We start from the raw sequence: 26,429 nt of genomic DNA, 5'->3' as shown, positions 1-26,429 counted from the left end.
ATTTCTGAAATTACGTATTTAGCGTCTAGAGTAACCTGCGATCCTGGAATTTCAATCACTTAAACATGTTGCCTAGATATGAATGTCCCGTGTTGACTTTTGATCATCACCAAAGATACTTTGTGGCAGAGAATGTAAGTAAACCAAAGACTTCTTTTGCCCAAGAAAATGTATGAAACGAATCTGTGCCGGATGTAGCAACAATATAAAGAACACTGAACTGTAAGAAATCTCAAGCAGAGCGACTACGAAACAAACTGAGAAAAGGCAGTGTGGTAATCAGTCTGCAGCGGAAGCAGATAGAAGCATTATAACAGGCCAATCAGACCTCTTTGATTATTGCAAACGCAGCAGGAAAAGAAAAATCTTAGTTAATCCAATGTTAAGGACATTCGCACTGCTAAATAACACAGGAGTGCGGTTTTATAGGGAGTTTCTTCCAGACAGCTTAATCTGGAAACTGATGTCGCCCAAAGGATGTAGACATGTTTAAAGTATAAATTCTTGGTGGATGTCACCGAAAACACGTTTTCGAAATGCAGTAGACTGTCTCAAAATCCTATACAAATTAATACAGATACTGCGGAAAAAATTGAGAACTGTAATTGGCAAGAAGATCAAAGCTACGCCTCGGTACACCAAGTTGACAAGAAGCCGAAATTTCAAAAAATAAAATTCGACAAAACATGACCGAGTGAGGCTGCGCAGTGCTTAGCACACTGGACTCGGATTCTGGAGGACGACGGTTCAAACCTGCGTCCAGCCATCCTGATTTAGGTCTTCCGTGATGTCACGAAATCGCTTCAAGAAAATGCCGGGGTGGTTCCTTTGAAAGGGAACGGCCGACTTCCTTCCCCATCCTTCCTTAATCTGATGGGACCGATGACTTTGCTCTTTCGTTCCGTCCCCCAAATCAATCAACAAAGCAATAAAACTTGTGTAAAAGATAATGGATTCGCTGATGTATGGGAATAGACTCTAGATGATCATCAGAATAAAGAGGCGAATCGTGCTTTATGTTCGTTGGTCTGTTGCATTACTGAATTCACTCTGTCGCAATGAATGCGGGTCTCGACGCAACTATTGGTTACGTCGTGACGTAGGAGATTATCCACTTACTGCAAGCCCGAACAATATCACCTGAATTCCCTTCATATGGCGGTCAACTAAATAAAAAGATGTGGTAATGTATAGAAATTTGAGGGACTGAAAATACACTACTGGCAATTGAAATTGCTACACCAAGACGAAATGCAGATGAGAAACGCATGTTCATTGGACAAATATATTACACTAGAACTGACATGTAATTACATTTTCACGGAATTTGGGTGCATAGATCCCGAGAAATCAGTACCCAGGACAACCACCTCTGGCCGTAATAACGGCCGTGATACGCCTGGGTATAGAGTCAAACAGAGCTCGGATGGCGTGTACAGGTACAGCTGCCCATGCAGCTTCAACACGATACCACAGTTCATCAAGAGCAGTGACTGGCGTATTGTGACGAGCCAGTTGCTCGGCCACCATTGACCATCCGTTTTCGGTTTTTGAGAGTTCTCGAGAATGTGCTGGCCAGGGCAGCAGTCGAACATTTTCTGTATCCAGAAAGGCCCGTACAGGACCTGCTACAAGCGGTCGAGCATTATCCTGCTGAAATGTAGGGTTTCGCAGGGATCGAATGAAGGGTAGAGCCACGGGTCGTAACACATCTGAAATGTAACGTCCACTGTTCGAAGTGCCGTCAATGCGAACAAGAGGTCACCGAGACGTGTAACCAGTGGTACCCCATACCATCACGCCGGTGATGACGAATACACGCTTCCAATGTGCGTTCACCGCGATGATGCCAAACACGGATCTGACCATCATGATGCTCTAAACAGAACCTGGATACATCCGAAAAAATGACGTTTTGCCATTCGTGCACCCAGGTTAGTCGTTAAGTACACCATCGCAGGCACCCCTGTCTGTGATGCAGCGTCGAGGGTAACCGCAGCCATGGTCTCCGAGCTGATAGTCCGTGCTGCTGCAAACGTCGTCGAACTGTTCGTGCAGATGGTTATCTTGCAAACGTCCCCATCTGTTGACTCAGGGATCGAGACGTGGCTGCGCGATCCGTCACAGCCGTGCGGATAAGATGGCTGTCATCTCGACTGCTAGTGACACGAGGCTGTTGTGATCCAGCACGGCGTTCCGTATTACCCTCCTGAACCCACCGATTCCATATTCTGCTAACAGTCATTGGATCCCGACCAACGTGAGCAGCAATGTCGCGATACGACAAACCGCAATCGCGATAGGCTACAATCCGACCTTTATCAAAGTCGGAAACGTGATGGTTCGAATTTCTCCTCCTTACACGAGGCATCACAACAACGTTTCACCAGGCAACGCTGGTCAATTGCTGTTTCTGTATGAGAAATCGGTTGGAAACTTTCCTCATGTCAGCACGTTGTAGGTGTCGCCACCGGCGCCAACCTTGTGTGAATGCTCTGAAAAGCTAATGATTTGCATATCACAGCATGTTCTTCCTGTCGGTTAAATTTCGCGTCTATAGCACGTCATCTTCGTGGTTTAATGGCCAGCAGTGTAAAATTACTTGCTCCACAGTAGATCTAACTGCAAACGCCAGAGGAATATGGTTTTTTTCGAACGCTATTCATCCAACAAACTGAGTTAGAAAGTATTATTACTAAAAAAATGGTGCTCTTCTCGATGATAAGGTGATCAGCCATAATTTTTATTTACTTACGTAGCAACAGGATGACTACCCAGAATCCGCTACACAGAAAGATTTACCGGAAGTTGATTCCCTCTCGTCCTTCTCCAGCGTCACTTCAACGAATGAAAGACAGATTTATTCTGCATTTCTTCACCAACGCAGCAGAGAACGGCCCGAAATTCTTCGAGGAAATGAAAACTGTTCAATTCGGAAATTGCGACTTGACAGAATCATTCACAAGGAGTGTGGACAGCTGAGTGTACCCACTGAATTGTTCTTTACCTAGCGCAGCTTTGTATGAAAGCTCACATAATGCTAATGAAATTTAGAGAGGTTCTCTCCGATAAACATCACTCCATTGTTACATGCGAGCTCTCCTTGAGAGTAAATATTCAATGGTCGTGAAGAATGTTTCAATGCTTCTGTAAAAGAAGACTCAACTTTTCTGACAGTGAAATTTACGATTTGCTCTTCATTTCTGCGTCGAAAGATCTACGAGTTGCAGTGACTGTACACCAACAACAGGCTTCCTCTGTTTGCACACGTACCTGTTATCTGTCATTAGCTTCCAGTCAAAATGATAATATAAATGTGAATGTTCGTTGATATCATGAGTAAGTTACAGGGTGACAATTACTGAATTATATAAAAAAAAACGTAAACTAGTTACAAACTACGGGGTGCACACACTTTATTCAGCACGTAAACGTCACTACAGATATTCGGATTAGGGTTACGACACGTTCGACATGCCTGCCATCATTGGCGATGATGTGGCGCAGACGAATAGCGAAATTCTGCACGACCCGCTGAAATGTTGGAACGTCGAAACTGTCGATGGCGCCCTGAATGCCTGTTTTCAGCTCAGCAATGGTTTTGGGGTTATTGCTGTACACCTTGTCTTTGATATAGCCCCACAAAAAGGAGTTGCATGTTTTTGGATCCGGAGAATATGGCGGTCAATCGAGGCGCATGCCAGTGGCGCCTGGGTACCCCAGAGCCAGAATGCGGTCCCCAAAGTGCTCCTCCAGGACATCAAACACTCTCCAACTTCGATGGGGTCGAGCTCCGTCTTGCATTAACCACATCTTGCCGAGATCAGGGACAGGGACACTTTGCGTAATGGGGATGACATCATCTTCGAAAACCTTCACGTACCTTTCGTTAGTCATCGTGCCGTCAAAGAATATCACAGCGATTATTCAGTGACTGGACACTGCACACCACACAGTCACCCGTTGACGGTCAACAGACTTCTCGATCGCAAAATGTGGATCCTTAGTCCCCCAAATGCGCCAATTTTGCTTATTGACGAACCCATCCAAATGAAAGTCGGCTTCGTCGCTAAACCAAACCATACATGCGCGTACTAATTCCCATCATGGCCCGGGGCCAACCGTGCAGTTTTAATGGCCTAACGCAAACCGTTCAGAAACTAAGACGATTTTACTTCATATAGTTCAACAATTCTCTCCGTGTATGTGATTACTCTGGCGAGGTATTTGGAACAAAATAATACACTCCTGGAAATGGAAAAAAGAACACATTGACACCTGTGTGTCAGACCCACCATACTTGCTCCGGACACTGCGAGAGGGCTGTACAAGCAATGATCACACGCACGGCACAGCAGACACACCAGGAACCACGGTGTTGGCCGTCGAATGGCGCTAGCTGCGCAGCATTTGTGCACCGCCGCCGTCAGTGTCAGCCAGTTTGCCGTGGCATACGGAGCTCCATCGCAGTCTTTAACACTGGTAGCATGCCGCGACAGCGTGGACGTGAACCGTATGTGCAGTTGACGGACTTTGAGCGAGGGCGTATAGTGGGCATGCGGGAGGCCGGGTGGACGTACCGCCGAATTGCTCAACACGTGGGGCGTGAGGTCTCCACAGTACATCGATGTTGTCGCCAGTGGTCGGCGGAAGGTGCACGTGCCCGTCGACCTGGGACCGGACCGCAGCGACGCACGGATGCACGCCAAGACCGTAGGATCCTACGCAGTGCCGTAGGGGACCGCACCGCCACTTCCCAGCAAATTAGGGACACTGTTGCTCCTGGGGTATCGGCGAGGACCATTCGCAACCGTCTCCATGAAGCTGGGCTACGGTCCCGCACACCGTTAGGCCGTCTTCCGCTCACGCCCCAACATCGTGCAGCCCGCCTCCAGTGGTGTCGCGACAGGCGTGAATGGAGGGACGAATGGAGACGTGTCGTCTTCGGCGATGAGAGTCGCTTCTGCCTTGGTGCCAATGATGGTCGTATGTGTGTTTGGCGCCGTGCAGGTGAGCGCCACAATCAGGACTGCATACGACCGAGGCACACAGGGCCAACACCCGACATCATGGTGTGGGGAGCGATCTCCTACACTGGCCGTACACCACTGGTGATCGTCGAGGGGACACTGAATAGTGAACGGTACATCCAAACCGTCATCGAACCCATCGTTCTACCATTCCTAGACCGGCAAGGGAACTTGCTGTTCCAACAGGACAATGCACGTCCGCATGTATCCCGTGCCACCCAACGTGCTCTAGAAGGTGTAAGTCAACTACCCTGGCCAGCAAGATCTCCGGATCTGTCCCCCATTGAGCATGTTTGGGACTGGATGAAGCGTCGTCTCACGCGGTCTGCACGTCCAGCACGAACGCTGGTCCAACTGAGGCGCCAGGTGGAAATGGCATGGCAAGCCGTTCCACAGGACTACATCCAGCATCTCTACGATCGTCTCCATGGGAGAATAGCAGCCTGCATTGCTGCGAAAGGTGGATATACACTGTACTAGTGCCGACATTGTGCGTGCTCTGTTGCCTGTGTCTATGTGCCTGTGGTTCTGTCAGTGTGATCATGTGATGTATCTGACCCCAGGAATGTGTCAATAAAGTTTCCCCTTCCTGGGACAATGAATTCACGGTGTTCTTATTTCAATTTCCAGGAGTGTATTAAAAAGGTTTTAGACCTGAAGAAATATAATTAAGAAAATGCTATAAGATTCACATATCTTAATCGAAGCACAATAGAATTCACAACAAACACGTAGTGGCACTCCAGTTAGGCTGGATTCGGTAAAACTTCCAGGAATCAGAAATCAGAAATAAAGCAGTGCAACTGCACCAGAGAAAGTTACACCTTAACTTGGAATGGAAAAAAAGTGCAAATAGGAATTTATGTGAATCACTTAGCAGACAAGATCGTCAGGCAGCCAGCTCCTGAAAGCGCAACAGAAAGATACGATTCCGGCGCCTGTGGTGTAATTGCATTTTAAGATGCTCCGCAGCAGAAAATGTGAAGGAGAATGGTCCGAACTATAAGAAAATTGATCACAGTACAATTTTTTTCTGTCTGTTCAAAATCTTCATTCGGTAAAGTTGCCATTGCCGTGTAATCTAAGAACTACGTTAACCGGCCGCCACTGCTAATCACACACGTTACAGAAGGTGAGCTGACAGCAGGTGGCCGTTTATGGATGTCACAGCCAGTAACGTGAGAGACGCGCTAAGGAAGTGAATAACAGGAGAAGAATGCAGCTCAGTAGTCAATAGTAGACAATGACTTTAAATTGAACTATACCAGAATGAAAAATTACGCGCAGCGTTATGTCAAAGTTAGACCAACATATAAACAAAAAGCCGGCCGGTGTGGCCGTGCGGTTCTAGGCACTTCAGTCTGGAACCGAACGACCACTACGGTCGCAGGTTCGAATCCTGCCTCGGGCATGGATGTGTGTGCTGTCCTTAGGTTAGTTAGGTTTAAGTAGTTCTAAGTTCTAGGAGACTGATGACCTCAGATGTTAAGTCCTAACTGCTCAGAGCCATTTTGAACCATTTTTTACAAACAAAAACAACTATATTCGCGCCCATTGCTTCGCTCGCGTAGACTGTATGTTCTGCACTTAATTTTATGTTATTGTTTTTTTTTCTTTAATTGAATTTTCATGTTTTCACAACTTCAAACACATTCTAAACTTTTCAAGCTAATTAAGGCCATAGAATCATGGCCTCTTCCCAATGTACTTCTGACCAAAAAGCGATTCTGGTAACTGGAGTCCAATATTTTTTTCATCATGTCTTTTTTTGTTCTTGTGTGATATTTCCACAGAAACTTTCATCACCTAACACTATATCTCTACATCCAAACGAGAAGTGAACTACCAGTTTTCATAGATTTAGTTTCAACAATTTTTTTTAATACAAGGAAATATTTTCTTACAACTGTTCGTCCCCTGTTTCGCTCGCTTATGAGGTTTAATTTCCAAAAACAATGAAAACGGTACATTTCCTATTTGCAACCAGGAAGCCAAATACAATTTTATATTACGCTACTGGTCATTAAAATAGCTACACGAGTAAGACGACGTACTGCAGACGCGAAATTTAACCGACAGGAAGAAGATGCTGTGATATGCAAATGATTAGGTTTTCAGAGCATTCACACAAGGTCGGCGCCGGTGGCGACACCTACAACGTGCTGACATGAGGAAAGTTTCCAACCGATATCTCATACACAAACAGCAGTTGACCAGCGTTGCCTGGTGAAACGTTGTTGTGATGCCTCATGTAAGGAGGAGAAATGCGTACCATCACGTTTCCGACTTTGATAAAGGTCGGATTGTAGCCTATCGTGATTGCGATTTATCGTATCGCGACATTGCTGCTCGCGTTGGTCGAGATCCAATGACTGTTAGCAGAATATGGAATCGGTGGGTGCAGGAGGGTAATACGGAACGCCGTGCTGGATCCCAACGGCCTCGTATCACTAGCAGTCGATATGACATGCATCTTATCCGCATGGCTGTAACGGATCGTGCATCAACGTCTCGATCCCTGAGTCAACACATGGGGACGTTTGCAAGACAATAACCACCTGCACGAACAGTTCGACGACGTTTCCAGCAGCATGATGGTCGCATCTGTATTTGGCGACATCGCGGTGAACGCACATTGGAAGTGTGTATTCGTCATCGGCATACTGACGTATCACCTGGCGTGATGGTATGGGGTGCCATTGGTTACACGTCTCGGTCACCTCTTGTTCGCATTGACGGCACTTTGAACAGTGGACATTTCATATGTGTTACGACCCGTGGCTCTACCCTTCATTCGATCCCTGCGAAATCCTACATTTCAGCAGGATAATGCACGACCGCATATTGCAGGTCCTGTACGGGCCTTTCTGGATACAGAAAATGTTCTATTGCTGCCCTGGCCAGCACATTCTCCAGATCTCTCACCAATTGAAAACGTCTGGTCAATGGTGGCCGAGCAACTGGCTCGTCACAATACGCCAGTCACTACTCTTGAACTGTGGTATCGTGTTGAAGCTGCATGAGCACCTGTACCTGTACACGCCATCCAAGCTCTGTTTGACTCAATGCCCAGGTGTATCAAGGCTGTTATTACGGCCAGAGGTGGTTGTTCTGCGTACTGATTTCTCGGGATCTGTGCACCCAAATTGCGTGAAAATGTAATCACATGTCAGGTCTGGTATAATATATTTGTCCAATGAGTACCCTTTTATCATCTGCATTTCTTTTTGGTGTAGCAATTTTAATGGCCAGTAGTGTATGTAGATTCAAAAATACTTTAATATTTCCTAAATCATTTATTTAAAATAATATTCACCCACTATTTCACGGCATATGCATTAAATTTCAAAAAATGATGGAACACGTATTTCATCATTTCTGACCGAGGAAAAAGGTACCAATTTTCGTAAGTTTAGCTTCAAAATTGACATGATAGCGACATATTTACGAGAAGCCTTTCTTCACTGTCATGTCAATCAGGACATTGACTTTTCATATACTTTTTATATACACTCAAGTACAAAGACACTGGTATAAGTATGTGTATTTAGACACAGCGTTATGTAAACAGGCAGAATACGGCACTGCGGTCAGCCCGGCCTATATGAAATTTGTGTTCGGCGCAGTTGTTTGATCGATTACTGCTGCTGCAATGGCAGGTTATCAAGATTTAAGCGAGTTTGAACGTGGTGTTATAGTCGGCGCACGACCGATGGGTCACAGCATATCCGCGGTGGCGATGAAGTGCGGATGTTCCCCTGAAATCAAGAATCTGGTAAAACATCAAATCTCCGACATTGCTGCGGCCGGAAAAAGATCCTGCAAAAACGGGACCGACGACGATTGAAGAGAACCATTCAATGTGACAGAAGTGCAACTATTCCGCAAATTGCTGCAGATTTCAGTGCTGGACCATCGACAAGTGTCGGCGTGCGAACCATTCAACGAAACGTCATCCATATGGGCTTTCGGAGCCGGAGGACCACTCGTGCATCCTCGATGTCTACACGACACAGAGGTTTACGCCTCGCCGGGGCCCGTCAACACCAATGTTGGACTGCTGTTAACCGGAAACATGTTGCCTAGTCGGACGAGTCTCGTTTCAAATTCTGTCGAGCAGATGGACGCGTACAGGTTATAGCGACAACCGCATAATGGCATGTCGGCAGGGGGCTGTTCAGGTGGGTGGAGGCTCTGTAATGGTATGGGCGTGTGTAGTGGAACTGATGTGGGACCCCCGATGTGTCTAGATACGACTCTAACAGGTGACACGTATGTAGGCATCCTGTCTGATTATCCATTCGTGTCCATTGTGCATTCAGACGGACTTGGACAGTTCCAGCACGACAATGCGACAGCCCAAACGTCCACAATTGCTACAGAGTCGCTCCAGGAACACTCTTTTGTTTAAACTGTTCCGCTGGCCACCAAACTCCCCAGACCTGAAGATTCTGGAACATATGCGGGATGCCTTGCAACGTGCTGTTCAGAAGAGATCTCCACTCCCTCGTACTCTTAGTGATTTATTGACAACTCTGTAGGACTCATGGTGTCAGTTCCCTCCAGCACTACCTCAGACATTAGTCGAGTCCACGCCACGTCGCGTTGCGGCACTTCTGCGTGCTCGCGGGGGCCCTACACGATATTATGCAAGCGTACCAGTTTCTTTAGCTCTTGAGTGTATAAAGTACTACAAAATTAATACTGTGATGAAGGGTGTTGAAAAAATGAATAAATAAAATTAACGTCCCCGCTGCTCACGAGCAGACCGCAGTACGGTGTGTGACGGAGAGTACTTGGAGCACCTTGCCCAACCGGGTGTCCGCCGTTGCGTCAAACTCGCGACCTCGGACAGCCGGTTTCGGCCGGTGTGGCCGCATTTCGCCAGCTCCATCGGGAAGTCCCGGCGTCTGCAGACCGCGACCTGGCGAAACGCTGCTACTTCCACTGGCGGCTGACCGCTTCCTGCAGACAAACCGCGCAGTTTCGCAGTGCGAACATCTTTCCTCACAGCTGCCAGACTTGCGGCGAGAGTATTTACTGCAGTGTCTATCACAAGAAGCTAACCGACTTGTATGTCTACACTACTGGCCATTAAAATTGCTACACCAAGAAGAAATACAGATGATAAACGCGTATTCTTTGGACAAATATATTACACTAGAACTGACATGTGATTACATTTTCACGCAATTTGGGTGCATGGATCCTGAGAAATCAATACGCAGAACAACCACCTCTGGCCGTAATAACGGCTGTCATACGCCTGGGCATTGAGTCAAACAGAGCTTGGATGGCGTGTACAGGTACAGCTGCCCATGCAGCTTCAACGCGATACCACAGTTCATCAAGAGTAGTGACTGGGGTATTGTGACGAGCCAGTTGCTTGGCCACCATTGACCAGACGTTTTCAATTGGTGAGAGATCTGGAGAATGTGCTGGCCAGGACAGGAGTCGAAAATTTTCTGTATCCAGAAATGCCCGTACAGGACCTGCAACACACGGTCGTGCATTATTCCGCTGAAATGTAGGGTTACGCAGGGGTCAAAAGAATGTTAGAGCCACGGGTCGTAATACATCTGAAATGTCCACTGTTGAAAGTGCCGTCAATGCGAACAAGAGGTGACCCAGACGTGTAACCAATGGCACCCCCTGCCATCACGCCGGGTGATACGCCAGTGTGGCGATGACGAATACACGCTTCCAATTTGCGTTCACCACTATGTCGCCAAACACGGATGCGACCATCGCGATACGGTAAACAGAGACTGGATTCATCCGAAAAAATGACGTTTTGCCATTCGTGCACCCAGGTTCGTCGTTGATTACACCATCGCAGGCGCTCCTGTCTGTGATGCAGCATCAAGGGTAACCGCAGCCATGGTCTCCGAGCTGATAGTCCGTGCTGCTGCAAACGTCGTCGAACTGTTGGTGCAGATGGTTGTTGTCTTGCAAACGTCCCCATCTGTTGACTCAGGGATAGACACGTGGCTGCACGATTCGTTACAGCCAAGCGGATAAGATGCGTGTCATCTCGACTGCTAGTGATACGAGGCCGTTGGGATCCAGCACGGCGTTACGTATCACCCTCCTGAACCCACCGATTCCATATTCTGCTAACAGTCATTGGATCTCGACCAATGCGAGCAGCAATGTCGCGATACGATAAATCGCAACCGCGATAGGCTACAATCCGACCTTTATCAAAGTCGGAAACGTCATGGTACGCGTTTCTCCTCTTTACACGAGTCATCACAACAACGTTTCACCAGTCAACGCCGGTCAACTGCTGTTTGTGTATGAGAAATCCGTTGGAAATTTTCCTCATGTCAGCACGTTGTAGGTGTCGCCACCGGCGCCAACCTTGTGTGAATGCTCTGAAAAGCTAATCATTTGCATATCACAGCATCTTCTTCCTGTTGGTTAAATTTCAGGTCTGTAGCACGTCATCTTCGTGGTGTAGCAATTTTAATGGCCAGTAGTGTACATCTGTACTCCGCAACTATGCTGGCGGAGGGAAGTTACTGCACTAATGTTACCTCCTCATTTTTCTTTTCCAGTCGTAGTTCGCGGGAAGATCAGTTACTGGTAGTCCTCCGTGTGGGCTCGAATCTGTGATTTTATCTTCAGGGCCTTTTCACGAAATGTAGGTAAGAGGAAGCTAAGCATTCGTTGACCCCTCGAGATACGTACGCTCTCGGCAATTCTAACAGTAAACCACCCCATGTGGCAAAACGCTTCTCCCCGACGCCTTAGCGCTCATAAGTCAGTCTGGATCTCCTCTATTTCCTATCTTAGTCCAGTCTGGTACAGATCCCAGACTGACGAGCGGTACTGAAGTATTGGCCGATCGAGTGTTTTGTAAACTACCTGCTTTATTGATGGAGTACACTCCTCAGAATTCTTCCATCGAATCTCAGTCTGGCGTCTACCTTTTCCACAATTAATGTTTTATGCTAGTCCCACATCAAATCAATCCACATCAAATCAATCCACATCAAATCAATCCATACGCGAACTCCTTAACATAAGACCAAAATGTCCTAGGTTTTTCTGTCAAGTCGATAATGGAATTTTCATTTTATAAATTAGCTGAACACGCATGGCTCTCCTTGTGCTAATTTTGGCTCTGTTTCGTTTTTGTATGCCCATGCGGATTCGTCTACGTCCGAATATGGAGTGAAGCTCTGTTTGCTTTCGTACCAACTTCGTAACACGGTTAAAACTTCCCTCGGCTTACACCTGTCGTAAGCGTATTGCAAAACGTTCTCCGACTCTGTACATTGATGCCGAACATTGTCGTTGGCGCAGGTGAAATTTCCACGTTGATCTGCCACGCCGCGCGGGATTAGCCGAGCGGTCTTAGGCACAGCAGTCATGGTTTGTGCGGCTGATCCCAGCGGAGGTTCGAGTCCTCCCTCGGGCATGGGTGTGTGTGTGTTTGTCCTTAGGATAATTTATGTTAAGTAGTGTGTAAGCGTAGGGACTGATGACCTTAGCAGTTAAGTCCCATAAGATTTCACACACATTTGGACATTTCTTTGATCTGCCACGTGCTGTCATATCTGTATCTCGTCTCTCTCCAAACACTTACTGGCACAACAGATGACGTCGTACCGAACGACGTTTCAGCGTGGCTCCTTGGTTCTTGCCTGATTAGCTATCCGCCCACACCCTACGACGCAGCTTAACCCATAAAATACTTAGAGAGCTAGTGTTGATGTAACGTATGCTAAATACATTAAAAGTGTCACAGAATTTTACTACGGCATGGGAGGAATTCAGTACTCAAATCAGCCACGGTAATGACAAACCTAAAAAGTTTACGAAACTTCATGGCAGATTAAAACTGTGTGCCGGACCGAGACTCTAACTCGGGACCTTTGCCTTTCATGGGAAAATACTCTACTGACTGAGCTAGTCAAGCACGACTCACGACCCGTCCTCACGGCTCTATATTCGCCTGTACCTCGCCTCCTACCTTTCAATCTTCACACAATTTCTGCTGCGAGAAAGCTTATGTTGGAACTCTCACCGATAAAGAAATTTATAGCTACATGAGAAATTTAGAACCATACCCAAAGTAAAAAGGTTATGTTCATGTTTCAGGTACACCGACATGTGAAAATATTTCATATTAGTTTCGGAATTCTGAAGCCAATCTAGAATCTAGTTATACTTACGGGGAATTGAGTTATTCAATTTAATTATTGAAACAATTATCGCGAATAAGAAGAGAGGTTCCTGGCAGTGCTATCGACTTTTTGGAACTATATATACGGTAATCTGTGTATCGATCGCAGCACATTCACCCTGGTGAGGTCCTCGTTCACGAGTAATTGACGAAAAAAAATTCCGAAATTTTGTACGATACTTAATAGCGTTAAAAGAAATCGCATAATGCAGTCTGCTTGCGTGGTATAATGATAGGTTAACAGCTTCAAGTAGAGGAGGTTGTGGGTTCAAATCATGTCAGGTGTGGTAAGCTTTTTTTTACTTTTTAGATCTTTCTCGAAACGGCTTATCATCATTTTTATTCAATTAATTGATTCAAATATAATTCCATTCCTCTATCGTTTTAATAACCGTATGAACTTACTCATTTGTTTCATTTTTTTCTTTACATCGTCCTACTTCGAGTCGGAAGTTTTGTGAATATGAATATGATAAAATTTGCTTTTGTGATATTGAATTATCATAAGATCTCTAATCTATCAGTTATAAAACAAAAGACCAAATAATATTTATATTTGGCAGTGAAGTGAAAAATGTTTTTTTGCTTTCAGATGTAGATTTCTTTATTGAACGGTAGTTGGCATAGAAATATTTGAAACATAACCTAAATACCTACTGCATTATGCACGAAAAGATGCAGATCGAAATTTAAATGAAAGATGAGTTCTAAGTAGAAAGATATTCAAGCAAAATCGAAAATAAATATAGAGAATGCAATAATGGGGACGAAAACAACGAGGTGACAAAACAAAAGAAATTAAGTCGAAATTAACATATAAAATTAATTAAAACACATGAATAAAGATTTCAGGTGGAGAAAGAATTATAGGAAAAATGGGAGCAAACGTACAAATTGATATTATGATTAAAATTATGTAGCAAAGAAATGGAACTTAAAAAATTACATTTAAATCAAATGATTGAATAACAATGAAGGCCAAAGTCATTTCGTTAAAGATTTAAAATAAATTGTGCGCTTGACAAGATGCGCACCTACGACGTCCTCTATTTAAGCTGTTATCCTGTTCACTACACCAGAAAACCGGACTGTACAGGGTGATTCAAAAAGAATACCACAACTTTAGGAATTTAAAACTCTGCAACGACAAAAGGCAGAGCTAAGCACTATCTGTCGGCGAATTAAGGGAGCTATAAAGTTTCATTTAGTTGTACATTTGTTCGCTTGAGGCGCTGTTGACTAGGCGTCAGCGTCAGTTGATGCTAAGATGGCGACCGCTCAACAGAAAGCTTTTTGTGTTATTGAGTAGGGCAGAAGTGAATCGACGACAGTTGTTCAGCGTGCATTTCGAACGAAGTATGGTGTTAAACCTCCTGATAGGTGGTGTATTAAACGTTGGTATAAACAGTTTACAGAGAATGGGTGTTTGTGCAAAGGGAAAAGTTCTGGACGGCCGAGAACGAGTGATGAAAATGTAGCACGCATCCAGCAAGCATTTGTTCGCAGCCCAGGAAAATCGACTCGCAGAGCTAACAGAGAGCTGCAAATTCCACAATCAACTGTATGGAGAGTCCTACGAAAAAGGTTAGTTATGAAACCTTATCGTCTGAAATTGGTTCAAGCACTGTCTGCAGCTGATAAGATTAAAAGAATCGATTTCTGTGATTTTATCCCTGCTCAAATGGAAACAGATGAATCTTTCGTTTCAAAGATTGTGTTTAGTGATGAAGCAACATTCCACACTAACGGGAAAGTCAACCGTCACAATGTCTGTATATGGGGCACTGAGAATCCGCGGAAACAACTCAGTATGAACGTGACTCGCCTAAGGTGAACGTTTTCTGTGCCATTTCAGCCAATAAAGTTTTTGGTCCCTTTTTCTTCGAAGGTGCTACTGTAACTGGACTACAGTATCTGGAGATGTTAGAGAATTGGCTGTTCCCTCAGCTCGAACAAGAAGCACAACAATTCATATTTCAGCAGGATGGAGCGCCACCACATTGGCACTTATCTGTCTGTAACTACCTGAACGTCAACTACCCGAGGCGATGGATCGGCCGCCAGGCAGCCCGTGACAGAGCACTTCATCACTGGCCTCCAAGAAGCCCTGATCTTACCCCCTGCGATTTTTTCTTATGGGGGTATGTTAAGGATATGGTGTTTCGGCCACCTCTCCCAGCCACCATTGATGATTTGAAACGAGAAATAACAGCAGCTATCCAAACTGTTACGCCTGATATGCTACAGAGAGTGTGGAACGAGTTGGAGTATCGGGTTGATATTGCTCGAGTGACTGGAGGGGGCCATATTGAACATCTCTGAACTTGTTTTTGAGTGAAAAAAAAACCTTTTTAAATACTCTTTGTAATGATGTATAACAGAAGGTTATATTATGTTTCTTTCATTAAATACACATTTTTAAAGTTGAGGTATTCTTTTTGAATCACCCTGTATAACGTCGCTTTTTAATGCCATTGAGAGTCACACAAAATTCCGAAAATTACTAGCAAATGAAGGCGACGCAGGGTCAATGTCTGCAGGTTGTGACACCTGTGATCTTAACACCGATCACCATATACACTATGTGATCAAAAGTATCCGGACACCCCCAAATACGTGTCAGGTGCATTGAGCTGCCACCTACAGCCAGGTGCTCCATATCAGCGACCTCAGTAGTCATTAGAAATCGTGAGAGAGAGCAGAATGGGGCGCTCTGCGGAACTCACAGACTTCGAACGTGGGCAGGTGATTGTGTGTCACTTGTGTCATACGTCTGTACGCAAGATTTCCACACTCCTAAACATCCCTAGGTCCACTGTTTCCGATGTGATAGTGAAGTGGAAACGTCAAGGGACACCTAGGGCACAAGAGCGTACAGGCCGACCTCGTCTGTTGACTGGCAGAGTCTGCAGCACGTCATCTTCGTGGTGTAGCAATTTTAATTGTCAGTAGTATAATTACGAAATTTCAGCGATACTTCTCCTATGCGTGAGGTGTACCAGGAGTAATGCAGTCAGCGATTCATTTTTAGCCGGCCGAAGTGGCCGTGCGGTTAAAGGCGCTGCAGTCTGGAACCGCAAGACCGCTACTGTCGCAGGTTCGAATCCTGCCTCGGGCATGGATGTTTGTGATGTCCTTAGGTTAGTTAGGTTTAACTAGTTCTAAGTTCTAGGGGATTAATGACCTCAGCAGTTGAGTCCCATAGTGCTCAGAGCCATTTGAACCATTTGATTCATTCTTGAAACCTGTTGCAACATGTTACGTACAGTGGATTACTTGAACTGCCAGCAGCATCCAAAATTACGACCAATAACGGGAAAGATAACTGTTTCGTTGTCAACTAGCCAGACAATAAGACAGGAATTTTTTTTTTTCTTGCCGACCGCGGTGGCCGTGCGGTTCTGGCGCTGCAGTCCGGAACCGCGGGACTGCTACGGTCGCAGGTTGGAATCCTGCCTCGGGCATGGGTGTGTGTGATGTCCTTAGGTTAGTTAGGTTTAAGTAGTTCTAAGTTCTAGGGGACTTATGACCTAAGATGTTGAGTCCCATAGTGCTCAGAGCCATTTGAACCATCTTTTTTTTTATAGAATGTCGAAGTAAAAAACGCTCGAGCATTTGTTAGTGCCATTGCGAACGTTGTGGACGCGCGAAGTGTCGAAGGCGGCCAGTGGCGACCGCCTGACGAAGCTCGGTTCCCCCAGTGTAGGCTTGTCTTCACCTCTGTGTACTACAGCTGTTCTGTGACGCGGGAAGGTTGTTTACACGTTGGCTGGAGTAATGGCGTGACAGTAGCTAAGTAAGCGGCAGCGATAAACACGCTAGTTTCGGGGCGAGGCTTCGACGACTTTCTTGTTCGCCATCGTCTGCCTACACGGACACATTTCTCGGCCTATTTCTCTCGAAAAATTCGGAAAAGGCTGCGTTCACATAACGAACTGGCAGTTCTTTAGCAGCGCAAAAGTTGTCTGCCCCTCCGTCGCTGTGCGGAATCGGCACCTCAGTACCACCAGGTCGACCTACTTCACGGCCGCGTCTGCGAGTACGTCCGCAACAGTTCTCAGTTTCAAAGGACGCCAACATCAGAAACGCCCTGTTGTTTAACTTCTGCGAGTGTGACTCACTTCGTGACAACGCAGGCACGACGTAACAACGCGAGATCCGAGGGTGACAAAGCGGGGAGCGAGCATCTAGACTGCCTCCCACACCAGGAAACACCGTACAGCGGCAGACAGTACTCGGTACCTGTTGGCGCTTTCATATTTTTAACTTAATAATTTCGCGTCTTACAAAACTGGAAGTTACTGTCGCGTTTCGCAGACCCAGGGCTATGCCGGTGATCAGTTGTCGCTACATTTTAAACACTATACACTATAATAAGATAATGCTACACATTTGCATTGTTACATTAAGTTGAAGGAAAAAAAGCTTTTGAATGAAGTTAGAAGTGGTTTAGAGTTTATGTTTGGTAGTATTATTGGTGTCTTCGATATTCAACGCGGTATAGTGTTTTCTCTATTAGGTTAGAGAATCCCCTCCCTAAGCCCGACAAGACGCCTCCTGAGACGCGGCGAGGTAGGAGTAGGCAAAATGCAACCGGGAATAACAATATTAATGTGCTAATAGTAAACTGCAGGAGCGTCTATAGAAAGGTCCCAGAACTGTTCTCATTAATAAACGGTCACAACGCCCATATAGTAATAGGGACAGAAAGTTGGCTGAAACCAGACGTAAACAGTAATGAAATCCTAAACTCAGATTGGAATGTATACTGCAGAGACAGGCTGGACAGTGAAGGAGGAGGCGTGTTTATAGCGATAAGAAGTGCAATAGTATCGAAGGAAATTGACGGAGATCCGAAATGTGAAATGATTTGGGTGAACATCACGGTTAAAGCAGGCTCAGACATGGCAATTGGATGTCTCTATAGGCCCCCTGGCTCAGCAGCTGTTGTGGCTGAGCACCTGAAGGATAATTTGGAAAATATTTCGAGTAGATTTCCCCACCATGTTATAGTTCTGGGTGGAGATTTTAATTTGCCGGATATAGACTGCGAGACTCAAAAGTTCATAACGGGTGGCAGGGACAAAGAATCCAGTGAAATTTTTTTAAGTGCTTTATCTGAAAACTACCTTGAGCAGTTATACAGAGAACCGACTCGTGGCGATAACATATAAGACCTTCTGGTGACAAACAGACCCGAACTATTTGAAAAAGTTAACGCAGAACAGGGAATCAGTGATCATGAAGCGGTTACGGCATCGATGATTTCAGCCGTAAATAGGACTATTAAATAGGGTAGGAAGATTTTTCTGTTTAGAAAAAGTGACAAAAAGCAGATTTCAGAGTACCTGTTGGCTCAACACAAAAGTTTTGTCTCAAGTACAGATAGTGTTGAGGATCAGTCGACAAAGTTCAAAACCGTCGTACATAATGCGTTAGATGAGTATGTGCCAAGCAAGATCGTAAGAGATGGAAAAGAGCCACCGTGGTACAACAACGGAGTTAGAAAACTGCTGCGGAAGCAAAGGGAACTTCACAGCAAACATAAACATAGCCAAAGCCTTGCAGACAAACAAAAATTACGCGAAGCGAAATGTAGTGTGAGGAGGGCTATGCGAGAGGCGTTCAATGAATTCGAAAGTAAAGTTCTATGTACTGACTTGCCAGAAAATCCTAAGAAATTTTGGTCTTATGTCAAAGCGGCAAGTGGATCAAAACAAAATGTCAAGACACTCTGTGATCAAAATGGTACTGAAACAGAGGATGACAGACTAAATGTCTTTTTTCAAAGTTGTTTCACAGAGGAAGATTGCACTGTAGTTCCTTCTCTAGATTGTCGCACAGGTGACAAAATGGTAGATATCGAAATAGACGACAGAGGGATAGAGAAACAATTAAAATCGCTCAAAAGAGGAAAGGCCTCTGGACCTGATGGGATACCAGTTCAATTTTACACAGAGTACGCGAAGGAACTTGCCCCCCTTCTTGTAGCGGTGTACCGTAGGTCTCTAGAAGAGCGTAGCGTTACAGAGGATTGGAAAAGGGCACAGGTCATCCCCGTTTTCAAGAAGGGACGTCGAACAGATGTGCAGAACTATAGACCTATATCTCTAACGTCGATGAGTTGTAGAATTTTGGAACACGTATTGTGTTCGAGTATAATGACTTTTCTGGAGACTAGAAATTGTAGGAATCAGCATGGGTTTCGAAAAAGACGGTCATGTGAAACCCAGCTCGCGCTATTCGTCCAAGAGACTCAGAGGGCCATAGACACGGGTTCACAGGTAGATGCCGTGTTTCTTGACTTCCGCAAGGCGTTCGATACAGTTCCCCACAGTCGTTTAATGAACAAAGTAAGAGCATATGGACTATCAGACCAATTGTGTGATTGGATTGAGGAGTTCCTAGATAACAGAACGCCGCATGCCATTCTCAATGGAGAGAAGTCTTCCGAAGTAAGAGTGATTTCAGGTGTGCCACAGGGGAGCGTCATAGGACCGTTGCTATTCACAATATACATAAATGACCTGGTGGATGACATCGGAAGTTCACTGAGGCTTTTTGCAGATGATGCTGTGATGTATCGAGAGGTTGTAACAATGGAAAATTGTACTGAAATGCAGGAGGATCTGCAGCGAATTGACGCATGGTGCAGGGAATGGCAATTGAATCTCAATGTAGACAAGTGTAATGTGCTGCGAATACACAGAAAGATAGATCCTTTATCATTTAGCTACAAAATAGCAGGTCAGCAACTGGAAGCAGTTAATACCATAAATTATCTGGGAGTACGCATTAGGAGTGATTTAAAATGGAATGATGATATAATGTTGATCGTCGGTAAAGCAGATGCCAGACTGAGATTCATTGGAAGAATCCTAAGGAAATGCAATCCGAAAACAAAGGAAGTAGGTTACAGTACGCTTGTTCGCCCACTGCTTGAATACGGCTCAGCAGTGTGGGATCCGTACCAGATAGGGTTGATAGAAGATATAGAGAAGATCCAACGGAGAGCAGCGCGCTTCGTTACAGGATCATTTAGTAATCGCGAAAGCGTTACGGAGATGATAGATAGACTCCAGTGGAAGACTCTGCAGGAGAGACAATCAGTAGCTCGGTACGGGCTTTTGTTAAAGTTTCGAGAACATACCTTCACCGAAGAGTCAAGCAGTATATTGCTCCCTCCTACGTATATCTCGCGAAGAGACCATGAGGATAAAATCAGAGAGATTAGAGCCCACACAGAGGCATACCGACAATCCTTCTTTCCACGAACAATACGAGACTTGAATAGAAGGGAGAACCGATAGAGGTACTCAAGGTACCCTCCGCCACACACCGTCAGGTGGCTTGCGGAGTATGGCTGTAGATGTAGATGTAGATGTAGATGTAGATGCCGTATTTCGTGTAGCTTCTTATCTTTCACTGTTGTTAAATGTGATTGGTGAATACGGGTTCAAGTCCAATGTCTGGGAGTAAATTTTACGTGTCTGGGGGTCTGCCAGAACCACCGCACAGTGGGGTCAAATACCAAAAAGCTGGCAAAAGTCGAAAAAATAAGTTCACCTTACGGTAATTTCTAGTCGCGGCTTAGGTTGGGTAAGGGTCCGAAGGTCGAATTCCGATCGCCACAGCCCCCTAGCCTCTCCCTATACCTGCTGCTGTAGAACAGTTGGAGGGCAGCAAATATTTCAACGTTGCATTCAAATAGGCGCCAAATCTCTAAAAATCAATCGATTTCCATTCACGATGAAATCAATAGACGAAAGTAAGTAGAAAATCATTGCAATACAATATTAGTAATAATAGTCAACGCAATAGCAATAAATGAATCATTTATGTCCAAATGAACGGAAAATTACAACGTAAAATTTTAAACACGTGGAGAAAAGTAAATAAGCTCTGCAAAGTTCAACGATCTGACCGATCCTATGCTGTAGATGGAACTATTATTGAATGAAAAAAGTTAAAACTTACTGCATCTAGCTGCAACTGCGTCATTGGTACTAACTCTTGCAACGTGCAACATAGTTTGCTGAATTTCGTACATCAACGAAGCGGAATGTTGCTCTTTTCCTTGAATTTATCTGCAGTATTCACTGTATTTCGAGTTCTGTAATACGTAATTCCCTTTTATCAATATACTCTTCCCCTTTTCAAATAATATTTTGGAATGAATAATAGTAACGAGGTTAAATATCGAACTATCCTCCTATATAGATATTATATTTTCCAAAACAATGGAATACTTCTTTTACGCCGCGCGGGATTAGCCGAGCGGTCTATGGCGCGGCAGTCATGGACTGTGCGGCTGGTCCTGGTGGAGGTTCGAGTCCTCCCTCGGGCATGGGTGCGTGTGTTTGTCCTTAGGATAATTTAGGTTAAGTAGTGTGTAAGCTTAGGGACTGGTGACCTTAGCAGTTAAGTCCCGTGAGATTTCACACACATTTGAACATTTTTTGAACTTCTTTTACGCTCATTATTAATATCCGATCCATTTATTTGAAGTTTGCGCGAATTTACTCGAGAAAACTCGATCTCGTTGCCAGAAGCAGTTTCATTCTTAGTTGCGCCACGTATACCAACAAGTACAGTACGTTCCAGCGATTTAAAAGTTCAATCAACTGATTGTGCATCAATTTATCCTTCGGATGAAGACCTATGAACTTTCAATCAACCGATTGTATGTTTTATTGTGTTACACAACATATGGATATATGTTGTATTTTCTCTATAAAATTGATTAATTCTAAATCCGCCATTCTGTTTTTAAATTTTGACTTCGGACCCCGAAAACCCCCCGAATTTATAACGTTTTCGACTTTTGGCCATCTTTTTGCGATTTGACTCCACTCTGCGCCGGTAGCAAGGAGGTAATTTTTGGTAATTTTCGTTTGGGTCTGTAGGACCCACAGTAACGCGATACCTCTTTTTCTAACACAAATACACTCCTGGAAATGGAAAAAAGAACACATTGACACCGGTGTGTCAGACCCACCATACTTGCTCCGGACACTGCGAGAGGGCTGTACAAGCAATGATCACACGCACGGCACAGCGGACACACCAGGAACCGCGGTGTTGGCCGTCGAATGGCGCTAGCTGCGCAGCATTTGTGCACCGCCGCCGTCAGTGTCAGCCAGTTTGCCGTGGCATACGGAGCTCCATCGCAGTCTTTAACACTGGTAGCATGCCGCGACAGCGTGGACGTGAACCGTATGTGCAGTTGACGGACTTTGAGCGAGGGCGTATAGTGGACATGCGGGAGGCCGGGTGGACGTACCGCCGAATTGCTCAACACGTGGGGCGTGAGGTCTCCACAGTACATCGATGTTGTCGCCAGTGGTCGGCGGAAGGTGCACGTGCCCGTCGACCTGGGACCGGACCGCAGCGACGCACGGATGCACGCCAAGACCGTAGGATCCTACGCAGTGCCGTAGGGGACCGCACCGCCACTTCCCAGCAAATTAGGGACACTGTTGCTCCTGGGGTATCGGCGAGGACCATTCGCAACCGTCTCCATGAAGCTGGGCTACGGTCCCGCACACCGTTAGGCCGTCTTCCGCTCACGCCCCAACATCGTGCAGCCCGCCTCCAGTGGTGTCGCTACAGGCGTGAATGGAGGGACGAATGGAGACGTGTCATCTTCAGCGATGAGAGTCGCTTCTGCCTTGGTGCCAATGATGGTCGTATGCGTGTTTGGCGCCGTGCAGGTGAGCGCCACAATCAGGACTGCATACGACCGAGGCACACAGGGCCAACACCCGGCATCATGGTGTGGGGAGCGATCTCCTACACTGGCCGTACACCACTGGTGATCGTCGAGGGGACACTGAATAGTGCACGGTACATCCAAACCGTCATCGAACCCATCGTTCTACCATTCCTAGACCGGCAAGGGAACTTGCTGTTCCAACAGGACAATGCACGTCCGCATGTATCCCGTGCCACCCAACGTGCTCTAGAAGGTGTAGGTCAACTACCCTGGCCAGCAAGATCTCCGGATCTGTCCCCCATTGAGCATGTTTGGGACTGGATGAAGCGTCGTCTCACGCGGTCTGCACGTCCAGCACGAACGCTGGTCCAACTGAGGCGCCAGGTGGAAATGGCATGGCAAGCCGTTCCACAGGACTACATCCAGCATCTCTACGATCGTCTCCATGGGAGAATAGCAGCCTGCATTGCTGCGAAAGGTGGATATACACTGTACTAGTGCCGACATTGTGCGTGCTCTGTTGCCTGTGTCTATGTGCCTGTGGTTCTGTCAGTGTGATCATGTGATGTATCTGACCCCAGGAATGTGTCAATAAAGTTTCCCCTTCCTGGGACAATGAATTCACGGTGTTCTTATTTCAATTTCCAGGAGTGTATAATTTTAGCTCATATTCAGCGCGCTCAATCACATCGCTTCTTTCAGACGACAGCTACAATGGATGAGAGGGAAGATCCACATGTGTAACTATACATTGGTAAATGAAATGACTAGAGAAGAACGAGGTGAAGACGGTTTAGACACAGACACTAAATTGTGCAGTGAACACGATACACAAAGTGAAGAAAGCTGGGATGACAGTGATACAAATCAGAATAATACTAAAATTATTTTTTGGTACAGGCAATGGATGAAGCACATTCCTAATCCTCGTATGAGGGCCTCATATAATATTTTTATCTCATCTTTTAGGTGTGAGGGGAATAGGCGAAGGATAAAAAGACAGAAATGGAGATGTGGTGGTTGTTTTTCACTGATGAAATACTGGGTGAAGTAGTGACGTGTATTGACCTATGCATCATGTCTGCTAATTTTAGAGACAGACAGAGTTGAAATTGAAGCCTTTATTGGTGTGATGTATTTTGGTGGGCCGGCTGGTGTGGCCGAACGGTTCTAGGCGCTTCAGTCTGGAACCGCGCGACCGCTACGGTCGCAGGTTCGAATCCTGCCTCGGGCATGGATGTGTGAGATGTCCTTAGTTTAGTTAGGTTTAAGTAGTTCTAAGTTCTAGGGAACTGATGACCTCAGATGTTAAGTCGCATAGTGCTCAGAGCCATTTCAACCATTTTTTTTTTAATTTTGGTGTAAGGTACAAGGCTGCTTAGGGTAAATTTACAGGAATACTTGGACAGAGGAGGCACAGGATTATAAATATTCTATTCTGCAACAAGTCTACAGGAGGTTCAGGTTGCTGTCTAAGACTTGATAATAAGTCAACTATGTCCGACAGAGGAATATGGGATAAATTGACTCCTGTACGAAATATCTTTCACCTGTTCACAAAAAACTGCATGGTGCAGTACTCTCTTGATGAATATGTGACTGTATATGAAACGCTTGTAAAATTTGGGAGGGCTATGAGTCCTTCGAAACATGGAATATATGTAACGAATGTTTCCAGTCCCGCTGGCGCAAGAATAACTTACACCTCAAATTCGGAAGTTTATTGAAGACAGCAACCAAATGGAGACGCCAAAAGCTGAGTACCCGTGCAGCTGACACCATGAAAAGGTTGTGTAATCATATTTTCAAACATAAAGAAATGTAACTACGAATGATTGGTTTACAAGGTATGAATGAACTTGCCTTGTGAATTCTGAAAGACCATCAACCAAGTAGTAGAACAAACAATACATATATGTGAATGGCATATGTTTTATTAGATTCACCAGACCAATAATAACAAAATAAATGGAAATCGTGCTTTACTTTAATCTCGTATAGTATTACGATGGCTTGATATTAGTGAAGTTGCTAAATTTCAGGCAAAATCTTTTATTAGCCGCAAATCCGTAAATAAACATTTGTGGACCAATGTATATATGAACTTTTCTCTTTAGTTTTACTTGTAGAATAACATATTAAAATATTTGCATGTCACCCTAAACCAAAGTCAAGCCTTTTTGTACAGCGAATCATTGAAAAAAAAATAGAGAAATGTAGCATACTGGGTGTAAGAGAGCGATGATAGCAGACGTGATACGCCCCTACCTGCTGTACGCACACGCACGCACTCACACGCCTGGCCCGGGGTCGAGATGAGAAACGTCTCGCAGCTGCTACGCCTCGCCAGCAACTGTTCCAGCAACAGGTGGCTGGCGCCACCGCAGCTCTGCCGTCACGTGACCCGTTCTCCGAATACTGCCGGAAAAGACGAAACGCGCGAAGCGTTACCTTCGCTTCGTAGAGCTTTCTTCCGGGAAATGAACCGACTCGATAAGTACTACGACAGAACGTTGCATTGCGAGCGAGTCATTCTTTCCTCGGCCTTCCTCAGAAACGACACGTCTGACTTACGGTATTGCACACAACAGGTACAAAAACAAGTAGTCCTCGCCCTCTTAGAATTCTGAAATTCATTCTACAGTGCACCTTGTAACGCGACATCCTTCTCTGGCATTACTTTTCCTCGACAGTAGTCGTCGATACCACTATTACACTCCCGGAAATTGAAATAAGAACACCGTGAATTCATTGTCCCAGGAAGGGGAAACTTTACTGACACATTCCTGGGGTCAGATACATCACATGATCACACTGACAGAACCACAGGCACATAGACACAGGCAACAGAGCTTGCACAATGTCGGCACTAGTACAGTGTATATCCACCTTTCGCAGCAATGCAGGCTGCTATTCTCCCATGGAGACGATCGTAGAGATGCTGGATGTAGTCCTGTGGAACGGCTTGCCATGCCATTTCCACCTGGCGCCTCAGTTGGACCAGCGTTCGTGCTGGACGTGCAGACCGCGTGAGACGACGCTTCATCCAGTCCCAAACATGCTCAATGGGGGACAGATCCGGAGATCTTGCTGGCCAGGGTAGTTGACTTACACCTTCTAGAGCACGTTGGGTGGCACGGGATACATGCGGACGTGCATTGTCCTGTTGGAACAGCAAGTTCCCTTGCCGGTCTAGGAATGGTAGAACGATGGGTTCGATGACGGTTTGGATGTACCGTGCACTATTCAGTGTCCCCTCGACGATCACCAGTGGTGTACGGCCAGTGTAGGAGATAGCTCCCCACACCATGATGCCGGGTGTTGGCCCTGTGTGCCTCGGTCGTATGCAGTCCTGATTGTGGCGCTCACCTGCATGGCGCCAAACACGCATACGACCATCATTGGCACCAAGGCAGAAGCGACTCTCATCGCTGAAGACGACATGTCTCCATTCGTCCCTCCATTCACGCCTGTCGCGACACCTCTGGAG

The 26,429-nt window shown here is 45.7% G+C and overlaps 1 protein-coding gene across 1 annotated transcript in view; it reads right to left on the bottom strand.

Annotated features, from left to right (window-relative positions):
* LOC126108553 (ankyrin repeat and protein kinase domain-containing protein 1-like) overlaps nt 1–25,343 on the bottom strand; it is an 87,547-nt gene extending 62,204 nt beyond the window's left edge. Inside the window, exon 1 of the mRNA XM_049913839.1 lies at nt 25,208–25,343. The gene's annotated coding sequence lies outside the window, so the exon portion shown is untranslated. The remainder of the gene's footprint in view (nt 1–25,207) is intronic.
* Between the last annotated feature and the right edge of the window lie 1,086 nt (nt 25,344–26,429).

This window comes from Schistocerca cancellata, chromosome 11, assembly GCF_023864275.1.
Source record: "Schistocerca cancellata isolate TAMUIC-IGC-003103 chromosome 11, iqSchCanc2.1, whole genome shotgun sequence".
Lineage (NCBI taxonomy): Eukaryota > Metazoa > Arthropoda > Insecta > Orthoptera > Acrididae > Schistocerca > Schistocerca cancellata.
The sequence above is the reverse complement of the archived record's forward strand: the minus strand, read 5'-3'. Positions and strand labels throughout refer to the sequence as shown.